Source organism: Manacus candei, unplaced genomic scaffold (genome assembly GCF_025592945.1).
Source record: "Manacus candei isolate 608988 ecotype Guabito, Panama unplaced genomic scaffold, ASM2559294v1 h1tg000014l, whole genome shotgun sequence".
Lineage (NCBI taxonomy): Eukaryota > Metazoa > Chordata > Aves > Passeriformes > Pipridae > Manacus > Manacus candei.
The window spans coordinates 2427941-2438820 of record NW_026138062.1 but is presented as its reverse complement, the minus strand read 5'-3'; the positions used below and the strand labels follow the sequence as shown (position 1 = coordinate 2438820).

The 10880-nt window shown below is 42.0% G+C and overlaps 1 long non-coding RNA gene across 1 annotated transcript; it reads right to left on the bottom strand.

Annotated features, from left to right (window-relative positions):
• Positions 1–622: 622 nt before the first annotated feature.
• Positions 623–3807, bottom strand: LOC127468005 (uncharacterized). The gene is made up of 2 exons (XR_007903389.1): positions 3668–3807; positions 623–891 (listed from the first exon to the last, which is right to left on the bottom strand). It is a non-coding gene; the product is annotated as an uncharacterized LOC127468005 (long non-coding RNA).
• Positions 3808–10880: the final 7073 nt, after the last annotated feature.

The following is a 10880-nucleotide window of genomic DNA, read 5'->3' as shown; positions in this document are numbered from 1 at the left end:
GCTACAGGGCCTTCATGAAAGAGTGGACTAGGTGCACTCTGAGGTCTTTTATAGTCTATGCTATAAAAAATTTTTAATGCTATAAAATGTATAGAGATGCAACAAAAAACAGAGGAGAAAGAGGAATCTTATAAAATTAAAAAGGGAAGAATAGGAAACTTACTTTCCTAACTTTTTTGCCTAAACATCTACATCAATTAACAGTCGTGTATCAGTGACACAGCAGTGAATCCAGAGCATCAACTCTTTCAAGTTAAAGCACACTCCTCCTACTGCCACTCAGGTTCTGACAATGTTTATATTCTTTAAAATGTGAGGGAGTTTAGTTTGCATCTTATTTTAAAATAAATTTATCCCAAAGGCAATGTCATTTCCAAGCACCAAATCATTCTTTTCCTCTTGTATTATAGAATGGAGTATTTCCAAAAGTCATTACAACTCTCATATCTGAATCAATTTCAGACTAATGTCCTGTTATCCAAGGCTGTCAGTTATTTTTTGGAATTATTTTGGGTGATTTTTAAATTGGTGTGTTCTTTGCTGTTACTGTTAGAATTATATGAAACATCTTGTTTGCAGAGCTGTGAAATGCTTTAAAGGCAGCAATTGAAATGACGAGGCATTGTCCAAACTGAAATTTATTTATTTCAAAACAGTGTCCTGAACATCCAGGTGGTATTAAACATTTTTCAACTGCATACAAACTGTGAACTGTATTTGAAATTAAATCTCCACATTAAAATCTGCATTGCTGAGCCTCCTGCTGGCAGCCACCGTTCTTCTGAAAAGTGACATCATCTCTGGCACTGGTGGGGTGGGAGTTCTTGCACGGATGTCACCAAATGATTTTCTACTGCTCTTCAGATATTGAGACTTTATAGCCATGTACGCCTAAAAAGTACAAAGGATGCAAGGTGTGTGAGGGGACAACATCAGATTTAGTAAGTATAGATGGTTTTGTCCTGACACACAAGGGTGGAAGCCATTTTATAAACCTCTATTAAAGTAGCATATTGCTGATGTCACAAATTATGTCATTTTTCAGCAAGCTGTTAGGTAGCAGCAGGATACTTAGAGGTCCCAATCTGAGTTCACAGCTTGAGGCCCCATCATCCATTGAAGTCAAGGAAATACTCCAGTCCCCTGGCCTTCTGTTTACAAATAATATATCAAAATCAGGATACCCACAACTGAACTTTCAGGCACTGAGCTAAAGGAAATATATTCGCATGTGTGTATTTCTATACATATATATATAAGCATACAAAATATTAATTTATTTGTATATGTGCATGTGTGTATTTGTGAGTAACGCAACTGAAGTCTGCAGTTTGACATTAGACTTTCTATAAACAAACATTTTTCATTATTCCTTGATATATAGAGCTGATCCTTCATGACCAATTTCACATACAGAACCCCCACCAAAGTTAGAGATATTCACGTCAAAAAGGGGTACAAAGTACTCCCATTTATTTTTCCTTTTAAAAATAATGAGGGTATAAAAGAGATCTGATTTAATAAAATGTACATAGGAAGAGATTTATCTATAATGGAGTTGAGAGGATCGTGCAAAATAAAATAACACAAATGTCTATACACATACTCGTTAGTACAGCAGAGCAGCTTGTTGGAGGCTCTCCTCATCTGCTGGACAAACCATATTTACTCAAATATGTGTTTTTCCCCCGATTAGAGTTGCATATGCCATTGTATGTACTTGGGAGACAACAGCCTATATTAAAAGACATAAAATACATACTATGTGGCCTGAGGTTGTGAAACAGCTGAAGAGAAGGAATTAAATTCAAAGCTAGCAGTGCCAAACTCATCAGTGGGTGCTTTTACCCCCCCTCCCCACGTATTAGTGGGAGACAAAGATGGAGTGTCAAGGCACAGCTTTGAATTTCCTGACTTTTGCCAGCATGTTAACATCACTCCCCTAGCAAAAATGAGGGTCCTGGCAGGGAGATGGATTAGATGGCCAAACATGACATTTTTATCCCCACAGTCTCTCCCTCCACCAATTCCAGTACTTTGCTACTTATTTACTGACTTAGTTGGCTGTAACTTGCTCTACTGGAAATATTACAGGGTTGGATTAGCTTTTCCTCTATAGTATATCCCTGATTTAATTACCACTGCAGCTATTCCCCACTATCTGCACCATAAATGCTGTTGCTTACAGAAACATGATTACAGGATTAGAGTTATTGGGCCCTCGCCCAAATGAACACAGTGACACAGCATAGCACTGGCACCTCTGAAAGCTACACTGACCTCAGGCATCTCTACATCAAAGGCCATGGCCACAATCTGAGCTTCATTAGCTTTCAAGGCTGAAGCTACAGGAGTACTACTTCCTCAGCCACTAATGGGAAACACTCTCCTCCATTTGCTGTTGAGGTGTTAAAAGTTCCTCTTAACATCAGTTACTGAGCTACAGCTTCACTGGTATCCCAGTAAAATAAAAATGAGTTGTGGAGTGGGAGCTGAGTTCAAATTGAAAAGCTATGTTGGACGTCCCTTACTCAAGCAAAAGGCAGTCACGAGAGCAGGAATACTTTGTGAGGAAGGACTACAGGGGGAGGTGCAGCCCAAATCCCAGACTGGGAGCCATAGGGAAATTCCCACAGCTCCTGAAGGGTTTCATATGGTTGTAACCAACTGTTTAATGACTGAGGTATCTGAAGGATGCTCTGGTTTTCATTTGTAGGATGTGATGCAGTTGATTATGCAAACAGGGAGAGCTTGGCAGCTAGAGCTAGCTGCAACTCAGAGCACAAGCATCACTGGGTCCACATTCACCACAAGAAATCTATGAACTGTGGTGATAACCCCTCTAGCCCCCCTGCCCGATCTGCACCTACAAAGAGCAAACCTGGAAGATAACATTTAATTCCACAGAGAGAAAAACTAGTCAGAGAGAGAACCACAAGGTGACAAAGCACTGGGTAGGACCAAACTGAATTTTTGCTCCTAGCATACACTTTCTACGTGGAAATGTTTCTTAAGTTTTGCTGTGCATTGGTTCCTCTTTGCACAGCTGGAACATTAGTATTTCCTGTCTTGTTTATATGCATTCTGGGACATAAGTCACCTCTTATCGTGTTTGCATAGTTCTAGCAAAGTCATTTGGGGCTTGCAGTCATTATCCTAACTGAAGAAACCAGATAAGTGTCTAGATGATGTGAAAGAAGCCCCAAAGTTTCATGACTCTCTATCCAGAAGGGGGAAGAAATACTTATTCCACAAAAATACTTGAGAGTGGTAGGACATAGTCCACCACAGCAGTGAGCACAGAAAAGCAGAAACCGGTTTTGTATGAGAATTAAAAGGTTGAAATAATTTGTATTAAAAGACCTCAATAAGAATTTTAAAAAAAAAAAGTTTATAAAAGGAGTAAAATAGAAGCTAGAGGATTTACACCCAAGGGCTTGCTTTTCTTTCTTCAGCCCAACTAGCCTTCTCTGGTGCTTTGCCTATGATATTGTAGTTTCTACTTTTTGAGCTGGTGCTGAATAAAGTGACTTGCCCATGAGCCTCCCAGCTGGGTCAGCTGGATAAGGTGGGCTGGTCAGGTGACACCAGAGCTAAGGACTACAAAATTACCCAACTAGCCTCTGGAACTAAGCTGCTCCTTCTCTTCAGGAGGTAGGAGACTTACCCAGGTCTGAGGAGCTCCTTGTGGCTGGAAGATTTTGCAGAAGATATTAGCAGGCTCACGTGCTGGCTCCAGAGTTTTCTTCAGCTTGCATGTTTGATAAAGCTCAGAGGCTTGCTTCAGCTGGCAAGTTTAACTTAATCTCTTGGGTTTGTTCTGCCCTAAGCATTCTGTTCATGTTATCGGAGCTCATTTCAGTTTCCCAAGCTTTGGGCTGGTTTAGAAACTGAGCCACAATTAGAAACTAGAGTAAGAAGAATTCAGTTGATTTTCAGCTAAGCACCTTTTCACCACAGAGATTTACAATACAGCATTTATTTCCTGGGAAGTTGTCACTGGATTTCCTTTTAAATTAAATTACCAGCAATCAAAGAAATAGGAAATTCCTCCTTATGTGTACATTTTTCATGAACTACTGATTCTTTCCAGGCTTTCCCTTTGGAGGCTGGTGACCCCCAGCTCAAGCACTGCAACAGCTCTCTGACCAGAGATGGTTTAAATATTGCAGCAGCAGCTACTCCTGTTACAGCAGAAATCCAAGCCCTTTGCTTTGCACATTCGGGGTGTATGTGATTTAATTAGAAGCACTCACTCCCTTTACTGAGTCGGGGTAGTGTGTAGGCATAGGTTGACCCAGGGAGAGTCAAGAGGGCTTTTCTCCCTGTCAGCACCAGAAGCTGCAGCCCTGTCATTACACATGACACAGATATAGCTCTACAGTTGTTTTCATTTTCATTACCTTAATTATTGTCATTCATCATTTTTATAATTTTCATCATTTTCTCACTTTTGGACAGGGCAGCACATGAAGCATGGTAGGGTAAGTGGACACAAAAGATGACAGTGGTAACGTGGTGCAGGTGAGAGTATGGCTCTTTAGAGCTGGCATGTTTTCCAGAGGTGATGTACACCAGTCTTTGGTGTGACTCCCCTTTGTCACTAATGATTATTGCTGTAATGATTTTAACGTACTCAAAGCTCTGTGGAAGGGTCTAATCCAAAGCCTAAAAAGGTTGACAGGAATTTTGTATTGAGGGGAAGCCCAGATAATACAATGCTTAAAAGATCCAGAATTAAGGTTTCTAAGATTATCTTTATGTAAGAAAATAAAATGGGAGAAGAAAACAGTTTCTCTCTTCCTCTGACTTGACAGCATGCTTTGATGGAAAACAGGGGGGTGATCTCAGGAACACTTGCTCCAACCTCCTGTTCATAAGTAGCAGGAAGGCCTGTCAAACCTGTCAAACTCCTTGAGCTCCTGGGGTTTACAGACTTCTTTCAGCTACCCCAAGCAAAACCACAATCCCATAAAGAAGCCTTTTCAGCAAAACCTTCTGCCATTTGCCTGAAGCCAACAAATCACTCATTTAAAAAAACGCAGCTATTTCTCATTCGGAAACATCCCTTCCTCCTGTGCTCGCTCTCTCCTGGTGAAGCCCCGAGCAATGGCCTTGCAGCACCAGTTTTTTGCAGAAACCTGCCACCACAGAGCCCAAAATCTGTAGTCCATACAGGGACCAAAGTCTTGCTGGTCCAAGGAGAGCCTGGCTTGAGTAAGGACTGCAGAAATGACCACCTGGCTTCTGTCAGAGTGCAAGGATGTCTTGCATCCATTCCTGTCCCTTGTCTCTTGGTGAATTTCTCTGAGCTCCTTGGCCCCAAACAGCTGCCAAGATGCATGTCCCACACTGTTTGCTGAGAGGTCTAGAAGAGATGTCCATGCTGTCTGGTCTTTGTCATCCTTTCATTCCATATATCGCCCCATCCTTTCCCTGAAAGGTGCTGTGAAAACAAAAGCTCTTAGATCATTGACACCAGTCCCAGCCTTTGTCTTCATGCTACACCCCCTGGCTGCCAGTCTCCAAACTCACCTCTGTCCCTGCCCTGCCAGCATATGGATGATGGAAAGCTTCAGTGCCACAGATCAAAGACTCCAGTCGGCCACAGAACAAATCTTTGCAATTCTCAGTACCATGGCTCTGTTATGGTGTCTAATGCAGTGACAGAAAAAAGTAGTCCCAAAAGAAGAGGGAAGGCATGAAGCAACAGTCACTTTTGGAGGCATTATTGGATTTAACTGAATGAAGTTGTAAGGGCACATTCTGCCCTGAGTGATCATGGCTATTTTTCATCATCATTTTGGTCTTGTCCCAACTGGCATATGTCTTTGGCAACCCTTGGACTAGCTATATGTCAAATCACGTTCTTTGATGTATAGGTGGCAGATAGAGGACAAGACACCATGATTTTTTCATGGACTTGCTGAAAGTAACAGAATCACACTCAAAGTCCATCGTGGCAGAACCATAACACCACCAAAATAAATAAAACAGTGATTCTGTGGCAACTTCAAGCTGCAATTTATTCACAATATGGGAGACACACTCTGGTAAGAGTTAAGCAGTCATCAGTACATGTATCATAAGGGCAGAGGTATAGCAGAAGCAAATCTGTTGACAACACAGTAAACAATGATATCATAAAAACTGAAGCAAAACTTAAAACATACCCTGAAATACAGGTTTTGGAAGCTGGCACTTAGCCTATGCTAGGAGCTGAAATCTTGTTTCATTTTACATCTGTTCTAACTTAGCACGCAAAAATCCACCTATGACCACCTGATTCAATACTTGAAAAACGCAAACCATATTTAAGGTCTAGTTTTTAAAGGTATTCATGTGAAACAGAAAGGGGGTGGTTTTTTCTATAACCTTAGAAACAGCTAAAAACTATTCAGCAGAGGCTGCAATGCTCATACTATGTGACGAAGGAACAGTATATGGACAGTTTCATACTTGTTGTTCTCCAGAGTGCAAAATATGAAATCAAAAGGGAGATTGATTTGAAAAGGAGAGAGAACCAATCTAACATACTTCCTTAGGACCTAGAGCTACTGACTCCAATTAAGCCCCTTAATAGACATAAGCAGATATATGATGGAAAACATGAACTAATCTCCAGTTCATTACCCAAGTTCTCATGGCAAAGGGATTTCTCCATGGCAAAGGGACACACATGTTTCAAGATAATATCCATCCACAACAACAGACTTTTCCAGAAGCAGTGCATAGCCCTATATATTAACAAGCACATGCAACTACTATACTTGTTCATTTTATAAATGTATTTATATGAAAGAAGATGAATGTAACAAGAACAACTGACAGAAATATTTAAGATGAACTGACAAGAGAAACCTGCGTGTCTTGAAACTCTTTTCCCTAATGCTTCATGTTTTCCTTAAGAACCATTGTAGTTCAGGATGGATAATGGCCACCAAGCCAGGAATCCTATCTCTAAGGGTGCGTGTGCTGGGTGCCTAACAAAAAGGATAATGGTATGCATTGACACCTCCAGTACACTTCTACAACCCACTCACCTCCTCCATCTGTAAAGGACAGCAAGATACACCAGCTCATCACACTGTCTCATACCTTGCAACAACAGCCATCTGTATTTTGTACAGGCCAAAGTCCTTATCAAAAGTTCACACAATGAGCAATTAGGACAAATGATCCATTTATCCGAAACTTGAGCAACTAAGAGTAGTCACTCAGATACAATCATGTGAAAGTCTGTGCTTTGGGTGTTACATCACATTTTTTAGTAATAGCAAGGCTTGAAAAGGTACAGGGAAAAGTCAGAAAAGGGTTCATAGTTCTGATAAAACAAGCAGTGTCCTCAAAATCATATTTACAAGAAAAAAGTACCCAGTACTTTGCCTCAGGTTCATGCACGATGCACTAAAACCAAGGGTTGACGCACGAGGGGGTTAGAGGGAGACAGAACAGATCTTGGGACTGTTCACTTTGTCTCAGAAAGTGTTGACAGGATACACAAAACCCATGCATGCTCGAGGCAGCCATGTTGGCTTCTGCTCCACTGGAAAGAGAAATGTTTGCCACATGGAAGCAGAAAACATTGGCAGGAAAATAACTATAATTTCTAAATTTGACAAGAGTATTGCAAGCAGAAAAAAATAAAGGAGGAAAAGAGGGGAATAACATTCACCTAGACTCTGATTTCACCTTTAGGCTCTGACCCTATGATGGGTATGTTAGAAAGTACTTAATTTGTGAAAGAGAGCCTAAAGGTAACTTCCGAATGCAACATAGGAGAAAAGCGTGTGTATCCATCACCTGTGGGTTGGGATGAGGATGAACAAGTACTCCTTGGAGGAAGGCAAGGCACCTCCCCCATACCAGTTACCAGAGCAGAGACTTGGCTGATGTTATAGATGTATATGATGTGCATATGTAGTTATATTCATACTTACTGGGAAAAGGCAGTGGCAAAAGCCCCAGCTGTAACATGCACTCTGCAAATGTTGATCCTTCTGCATTTCTCCTCATTTACACCTTGTATCAGCTTAGGACTCAGAAGAAAGAAAAAAAGGCATATTTATTTGTAGCCAGTGCCATCAGAGAGTGACAAAACCTTATGAGACATTTTGTCTCGTCTACAGCCTTCCACACCTGTTGTTATTTGCCTCCTGAGCCTAAGGGAAACCTGCCCTTGGTGGTATGTTCTTTGTTATTCTTTCAATTTCCTTGTCTTTTATTTATTTCCCTTGCCTCTAAAGAGCCGTTCAGGGGTCCCATTACTTCCTGCTGACCAGGGAAGGCTATGAGAACAAATAGTTATATTGGATTAAAATACACATACTATCACAAGAAAAACAGAGGGAAGGGGGCAGGGGACTTGCTTAGCAAAGGGTGGTGGAAGTCATGAGACAGAGAGCTGCCAGAAATATTCAAGTGAGGTTTTATGTCAAGACTTGTTTTAGACATGAACTCTGTGAGGAACAGAGCATCTGAATTCTTACCATGGTGGTAAGAATTTGAACCTGCAAATAAGCAATGTTTTCTTTGGATTTTAAATAAAAGCTTGTTTGAAATAATGCAAATTATAATTCTTGGTAGTGTGGATTCTCCTGCCCGTAGTGGTGGTGGTGGAGCTGGGAGCTGTTAGAGTAGAAAGAGGAGAGCTTACACGCAGCCTACTTCCCCTCTGCAGCAAAGGTGCTGCATTGACCATCATCTTCAAGAAAGACAACATAATTGCTAAAACAATGGACATCATTAGCTCCCCATCTCTAGGGCAAGTGAACCCTGTGGTCCATGCTTGAGCCAGGCTACAGCAGATTGTATCTGCTGTATTTGGAAATTTTCCTTTCTATCATCTGTTAAAAAATTATTAGCAGGTGCTGAAGACTGTGACCTCCAACCTGGAGACCTAGAGCCAAAATACCAGAGGGGAAAAAGTCAGTTCTTGACAACCACCTGACTCCAGGGTTGGATGAGCCAGCAATACAATCTGCTGCTATGGGAGATGCCACATCAGAGGAGGGAAGTGGTAGCACCTCATGCAATTAGTCTTAATTTTATTTTTTTTCTTTTTTGAAGCTACAAGTGGCAAGAGCCAATTCCCTGCTTCTGTGAAATTATAAGCCTGGTGATCCTTTCTGGTGCCATAAAAGAGTTAGACCAGTTTGCAGCTGATCAAAAAAGGTTAGGCTACCTGTGTACCACACAGAATAACAAACTAAAGTCATTTAACATTTGCTGTGTAAATGGCACACTGCTATGAATGGATATCCCAGTGAACACAGGAGAATAAATTCTTACATGCCATGCAATTATGCACACACTAGTGTAAAAATGAGCTGATATAAAATAAATATGCATATAGCTATGCCTTTGCCTATTCCAGCCCCTGGGTTATAGCATTGCCAATGTGTTGACATAAAAATGCAGTTTTATGGATTATATCTAAGTAGGAATGTGTGAAAAGGGATTTTGTTTTGGCTACAGCCCAGTTTCTTAATATAATTATAATTACTATTTTTACTACTACTGCTCCTACTACTACCACAGTGAATTGGAAGCCCCCTTGGTTCTACTTAAGGTACACATAACACGAACAAGCCTGATCTAAAAAACAGGAGAAATGAAAGAGGGACAGATGCAACGTGGTATCTCCAACATGGAGTAACAGGACAGGAGGTGGATGTAGGCTTCAGCGCTCTTAAATTCCAGTCCCTGGTGTGGCCTGGTCCCTCTCTGCCATGACAGGGCTTTCTCAGGGAAAAAAAGAGGGGGGAAGAGTACTTTACTGATGCAATAGGAAGAGTAGCTTTTGGTGTGATCAGTGTGGCCCTGCTCGGCGTTTTACAGAGTTAAGCATCGGTACAGGTTGTACTGTGTGTCCAGGGCTGGTGGCCTTGGTTGCATCTGGACAGTTTCCCCGTGACACTGCAGGCCACTGTGGTGGCAGCTGTGCAGCAGAGGCATCAGCTTGCTCAGGTCACAGACACACTGCAGAAAGTGTGGAGGCAAGAGCTGAGCAAGTGCTTGTTTTCCCTTGTCTCTTTTCACCTTTATTACAGCCATAGCACGAGTTGTTGCACTATGTTTCAGCCTGAAAATCAGAAATATTTCTCCTGTTCACTCCTTGACAGTGTGTCAATATAGAAGAGTTTTCTAAAAATCTCTCCTAGGACAAAAAAATGCACTTAGAGCGCCGTTTTGGCATTTTCGAGATCTCTTGTCGCTTCACGCTGGGGTCTGTTGGCTGCTTTACGAAGAACCCTCTTAAAACCAACCTTAATCATGAGTGTACAGCCCATGCAGCCAGGAATCATAGAATCATAGAATCAGCTGGGTTGGAAGGGACCTCAGAGATCATCAACTCCAACCCTTGATCCACTACTGCTGCGGTTGCTAGACCATGGCACTGAGTGCCACATCCAGTCTCATCTTAAAAACCTCCAAGGATGGAGAATCCACTACTTCCCTGGGCAGCCCATTCCAATGTCTGATTACCCTCTCTGGAAAGAAATTCTTTCTAATATCTAACCTAAACCTCCCCTGGCACAACTTGAGACCATGCCCTCTTGTCTTGCTGATAGTTGCCTGGGAAAAGAGACCAACCCCCACCTGGCTACAACCTCCTTTCAGGGAGTTGTAGAGAGTGATGAGGTCTCCCCTGAGCCTCCTCTTCTCCAGGCTGAACAGCCCCAGCTCCCTCAGCCTCTCCTCATAGGACTTGTGGTCAAGTCCTTTCACCAGCCTCGTTGCTCTTCTCTGCACCTGCTCCAGGACCTCAATATCCTTCCTGAACTGAGGGGTCCAGAACTGGACACAGTATTTCAGGTGTGGCCTCACCAGCACTGAGTACAGGGGAAGAATCACTTCCTTGGACCTGTTGGCCACAC